The sequence below is a fragment of the Marmota flaviventris genome, chromosome X (assembly GCF_047511675.1).
Source record: "Marmota flaviventris isolate mMarFla1 chromosome X, mMarFla1.hap1, whole genome shotgun sequence".
Lineage (NCBI taxonomy): Eukaryota > Metazoa > Chordata > Mammalia > Rodentia > Sciuridae > Marmota > Marmota flaviventris.
Genome location: NC_092518.1, coordinates 84862640 through 84869158, shown reverse-complemented (window position 1 = coordinate 84869158; position 6519 = coordinate 84862640). Strand labels below are relative to the sequence as shown.

The window sequence follows — 6519 nt, the reverse complement described above, 5'->3', positions numbered from 1 at the left end:
TGTGTGTTTATATATGTGTATATCTGTGAAGGGGTTTGTTTTTCTTGGAGACATGCTTAGAAACTTTTCTATGAATTATATATTGCATAATGTTGGATTTTCAAAAAAGACATTTTATGATTTTATGATAAAATAACATAGTCACACATCTTGATTTTTTTCCTAAAACAGGCCAGGCAATGATTACAGACTAAGCAATTAATCTTTGTGACTGTCATAATTGTATCTGTCTGTTTATGCAATATTCTGTATCTGTTAATTATAAAAGAGCTACAGCAAAAGGAGAAAATTTTTAACCAGCTTCTTCTTTCAATGACACACAATATTTAGCAAGAAGATTTCATTAATAGTGTGAGCATATGCAGAAAAATTGAGGATTATTATCTGGTGTTTGCACAGGAAATTATTATAGAAAGAAAATATATCCTTCATCCCTTTGAAAAGGCATATTTAAAAATGGATTTTGCATAAAGGAACTCATATGACATAACTTCTTCAGAGTAAAGAAGAGCATATATTTGACCTTTGCAGTAAATATCACCATGTCCTAGGTGAGCACACAAATGGAGAATAACAAAGATAAAGGAATGAAGCCATTTATTTGTGATGGGATATATTTGGATTTTTTTGACAAGTCAAATTATAGAGCTCAAAAGGTCTCCAATTTTCAAAAGAAAAACCTTTGATAAAGATAGTATATATATATATATATATATATATATATATATATATATATATTACTTTGTGAATTAATTAATTTATTTTACTGTGGTAGATTAAAATTGCAGCTCACCAAAATTGTTTTCTTTCTCTCATGTATATGCAGATAGCTTAGATTTATCTGTTTCTTTGAAGTTAAGTAATAAAATCATAAAATAAAATTAAGATCAATGAGGGCTGGGGTTGTGGCTTATCGGTAGAGTGCTTGCCTAACACGTGTGATGCCTTGGGTTCCATCCTCAGTACCACATAAAAATAAATAAGTAAAATAAAGGTATTGTGTCCAACTACAAACTAAAAAATAAATATTTAAAAAAATTTAGACCAATGGAATGTAGCAAGAAATGATGTGTACAACTTCCAGATAAATAAAAGACTCCATTAAAAACAGTCGTAGTTTCCTTCACTTATTATTCATCCTTCCACAAGTGGGTTCTTGACTTCCAGAATAGCCTTGGAGGCCATATATTAATAATGGCAGAAAATTCTAATTATTATTTCCTGAATGATAGAAAAAAGGCCCTGTCAATATCAAATAATCAGATATTATTTGAGCCAAAAATAAATTTCTTATTTAATAAGTGATCAAATTTTCAGGTACATTTGTTTTGTGTAGAATAAGAGAGCTAATAGTTCCATAGTTGGTATATTATATTTATTAATACAAAATCTAAATTTGATAGTTACCAGATTTGTTATTTTAATGCTATTTTCCATAGCTAAAGACTTGGAAATGCAGTCTGGACTCAGATATTTAAAAGGACTATTCAGATTGTGGAGAATACATAATATACTCATAGAATTTTTCTCCAAAATAAACTTCAGAGTAATAATAAATATGTATTGAGTACGTACTATATTTCAGCTTTGGATTTGCGCAAGTTGCAAATTTAACCCGTGACTTCATTCCCCAGTACACTCTCCCACCAAAAAAGAAGCATATTTCTCTTATTATTCTAACACTATCAATTTAGTGTTTGTACTGCTTACTTATTTTAAAATTATTTACAGTAATTAATGTTTTCTTTATGGACATATGTCATTTAAGCATTTTGATTGTTCATGCAGTAAATATATATTATTGATTTGAAATTACATATTGTATCAATAGTGAGTAATGTATGTGATTAAAAAGTGTCAATGCAATGTCAATAAGCTTTTAATGTCAAGTACGTAAAACATATTACCACAGCAAGCACAGTATGATTGCTTTTATAGTTGGAAATACATGCTGATTAAATATATTAAAGACTTTTTTGATCTTTATAAATCCATTATGATATATCAAAAAATTAATTTGTTAAATTTCATTTTAAAGAGAATATAATATAATATAATGCCTAACAGGATTAACACTGACCAACCTGACATTGCTCCTCTAATATCCTGTTTCCTTCCAAATCTTCTATGTACATTCCATTTTGAGAAAAGTTAACCTGAAACCATTTTGTCAAAACATGTGGGGCATGCAGTTGCTAGTTTTCTTAATTAGGAGGGAGAATACAGAAAGAAGAGAAGCACCAGCAGTGGATTAAAAGATGTCTAGTATAGATTTGGATGGGAAAAAACAAAACAAAACATATGTGTCAAAAAATAGGAAGAAGCATTTATAATTTTATAGAAAATTAAGCTTTTAAAAACCTACCACAAAACTAAAAATCTTTGGAAAAAAACTTATTTAATTATATTTAAAAATATAAACACAATAAAGTCCAAAATACAAGAAGCTGGAAAAAATGAGAAAGTGGTACAAAGTATTTGGAATTAATACTGTCAAAGTCTACTTTCCTTAATAAAAAATAATCCACAAATAATTGATAAAGAAGTTTTAATAACCAATGAGAAAAATGCATGAAATTCTAAAAATAAAATTGCAACGAATCAAGAAAAGTATATTTATTTATTTATTTTTAAATTTTTAGATGTAATTGGACACAATACCTTTATTTATTTGTACATGGTGCTGAGGATTGAACCCAGTGTCTCATACATGCTAGGAAAGTGCTTTACCACTGAGCCACAGCCCCAGCCCAAGAAAATTATATTTAAAACCAAAATAATAAAACAATTAATTTTGCTGAAAGACTATTCTCCCTCTTTTAGTCTATGAACTTGAAAATGCAAATAAGCTTTCAATGACAAATTTCACTTTTAGGAACTTTCCCCACAAATGTACATGCCTATATTATTAATGACACCCTTGTGCTAAGTCATGTATTTCAGCATGATTTATAATTTTTAAAAATAATTTGAAAAATTAGAAATAAAATGTTGGGGTATAGCAATCAAGCAAGTATCCAAGAACAACATCACAGCAAAATGAACAAAAACTCAAAATGGTGAAAATTCCATTGCATTTTCATTCCCCAGTCCCCCACCTCTCCCTGAGCACAGATTGAGGGAAAACTGCTTATTCCCTAATTTTTCCCTCAGGAAAAAATGAAATCAGTAAAACTTGTTTGCTCATTAGTTCATTCTGGTCATAAGTTTGAGAATCTTAGGAAAAAAAATGCATCAATTATTTGAAAACACCAAACCACACATTACTATGATCCACACAATACTGAAAAACATAATTTGAATGGCTTAAAACTATTAAGGAAATTCAGTCCATAGTTAAAAACTTCCAAAAAAGAAATTCAAGATGTAGATGACTTCACTGGATTTTTTTTTTTTTTTTTTTTTTGTAGTTTAAGGTATTATATTTTTAGAGATGTCACCTTTGGAATTAAAAGTATTAGATTCATTTAAGAAATTGTTTTGTTTTACAGCACAGGTAGTTTTTAAAACTTCTGTCTTTAAAATGTTCCCCTTTATAAAATATTTTAATTCATGAGGATGAAGGTGCTGAATTATTTTAGGATTTGTAATTGGTGCTTTTATGTTCAGTTTAGTCAGGTAAGAAAAGGTTGATAAGAGAAATGTTTTATGAAATCAAAGTAATAAAATTACTAACTGGGATCATCCCTTTCAAGAAAAATAAAGATTAAAGCAAATAACATGTAAAAGGACAATATAATCAAACTATACTCAGAAGACCCTATGCTTGGTAAAAGAAATACATAATATAAAAACAAATAACTCCTCTACCATTTTCTCCAACACTTATTATTTGCCTGTCACTGTGCCTTATGCTTTACAAGCATGATTCCTAATCCTAAATAAAAACATTCTTAGGCAGATGGCTAAAGCTGTTTTTCTTGTTGTTGTGTTTGTTTGTTTAAACAGAAGTAAATGAAGCTTACTGAAGCTCCATGACTCATCCATGGCCGAGTAGCTTTTAAGTGTCAGAAGTGGGATTAGAATCCAAGTTTTCCTTCCATACCATACAGCAGTTACTGTATAAAAAATAGCTTACTAACCTGCACATATTATGTTAGCCAAATGCAGACCTAAAACCTCAGAATGGCCTAATATTCTTATACAGCAAAATCTATCTTTGTGATATTAATAAATAACAAAAAAATCCTTTGTGTTCTTACCTCGAGTCTGAAAAACAGCTTTATCACTGTAGAGGTCACAGTGCTGACAAAATTCAACATGATGAAGACGACTGCATAGATACAGGAAACAAAGCTAGGCAGCCCTTCCACACAGCTGTTAAGTTCTTGCAATGACTTAATTTTAAGTCAATGTCTCTTCATGCTGTACATATTCCCCAATGTCTGCTTGAAGAAATACCGCAATCACTATGGGGTTTTCTTTCCTGCAGTCTTGTGTAGACTTTGACGCTACAGCAAAACCCAAAGGAATTTCTGCCATGGAGTACACCACCACTTCCTGGTATTGAGAAGTGTTTTCAGTGATTTAATCCAGACCATATTTGAACACACAGTTTCTGTACAGAAGGACTGCTCTACTCTGAGCTTTATTCATACTTTATACTTGGTATAGGGTGCAAATACAGGTAATCCAGAGGTGTAATGTATGAATGGAACTTGTGGGTCTTAGTGAATTTTTGAAAGCAGGTCCCAGGGATACCAGCTTGTCCCCTGAGATACTGGTGGCCAGCTTCAAAATCTTTTCACTAATGTAGTACACCTGGCTGTTGTGTAGCCTGAAAGAGTAGGTTCTATCTGGCCTGAGGACCAATAGCTGAAGATTCTCCTGGATGTATTTGGCTATCTTCTCAAATGTTACATGGGTCTCCACCTCAATCAAAGGCCGCATTTTCCCACCAAGTTGAAACACTGAATCCTTGTGCCTCAGTAGCCAGAAGTGGAAGTCAACTTCAATGGAAAAATTTAAAAAATATTTAAGGAACAATAAACAATAATCTTACCTAATCTCATTTAGAGTAAAAGAGGCAGGAGAATTTCATGAATCACTTTTGTTAAACCAATGCCCAAATCAAACAAAAGCAATAATATATATATATATATATATATATATATATATATATATATACATATATATATATATATATATATATATATATATATACATATATATATATATATATATATATATCCCATATTTCTAAAGATGTTCAAAATAAATGAAAAACATATGTCTATGAATTTGAAGATTCAATATTGTAATGATGTTCACTGTCCCCAAACTTATCCCATCAAAATACCAGTAAGGTGGGACTGCAAATTGGTGCAACCACTATGGAAAACAGTATGGAGATTCCATAGAAAACTTGGAATGGAATCACCATGTGACCCAGCTATCCCACTCCTCAGTTTATACCCAAAGGACTTAAAAATCAGCACACTACAATGATGGGTTCACATCAGTGTTGATAGCAGCTCAATTCACAATAACCAAGCTATGGAACCAACCTAGGTGTTCTTCAACAGGGAAACGGATAAAGAAAATGTGATATATATATATATATATATATATATATATATATATATATATATATATATATTCATTCAATGGAATATTACTCAGCATAAAGAAAATGAAATTATGGCATTTGATGGAAAATGGATAAGCCAGTCCCCAAAACACAAAGGCTGGATATTCTGATATGTGGATGCTAGCCTACAACAGGAGATGGTGGGGAGGGGAAGAATAGAAGTTTATCAAATTAAATAAACAAAGGGTAATTAAGGGAAGGGAGGGGGTGGAAAATAAGAAAGACAGTAGAATGAATAGGACATGACTTTCCTAATCTTGTATATGAATATACAACCAGGGTAACTCCATATCATGTACAACCACAAGAATAGGATCCTAATTAGAATATGTTATACTCCATGTATGTATAATATGCCAAAATACACTCTATTGTGTATATCAAAAAAGAACAAATAGTTTTAAAAATCATGATATGAACCTAAAAATACAAAAATTTAAAAAATGCAAAATGGAGCTGGGCATGGTGGTGCGTACATGTAATCCCAGAAGTTTGGGAGGCTGAGACAGGAGGATTACAAGTTCAAAGCTAGCCTCAGCAACATAGTGACACCTTAAAGCAAATTACTGAGACTCTGTCTCAAAATAAATCAAAAAGTGCTGGGGATATAACTCAGTGGTTAAGCACTACTGGGTTCAAACCCTGACACCAAAATAATAATAATAATAATAATAATAATAATAATAATAATAATAATAATAATAAGGAATAGAATTTAACTACAATTGTACATATGGAAAAATTACTTTGTAGAATGAAACTTCCAGAAATACCACTTGTAAGGTCAAAGAGATCAGTAAGATCTGTGCACACACTACTTTAGACTGTCCACATTGAAGTCTCATCTCTGCTACTTGCCAATATGGTGTTGGCTGAATTACTCATATCCATAATAAGTTATAACAAATCCTAACTCAAATCACTGAAAA

At 30.9% G+C, this 6519-nt stretch overlaps 1 pseudogene; it reads right to left on the bottom strand.

Moving 5' to 3' along the window:
• Positions 1–4344: 4344 nt before the first annotated feature.
• On the bottom strand, positions 4345–4890 carry LOC114089643 (60S ribosome subunit biogenesis protein NIP7 homolog; annotated as a pseudogene).
• Between the last annotated feature and the right edge of the window lie 1629 nt (positions 4891–6519).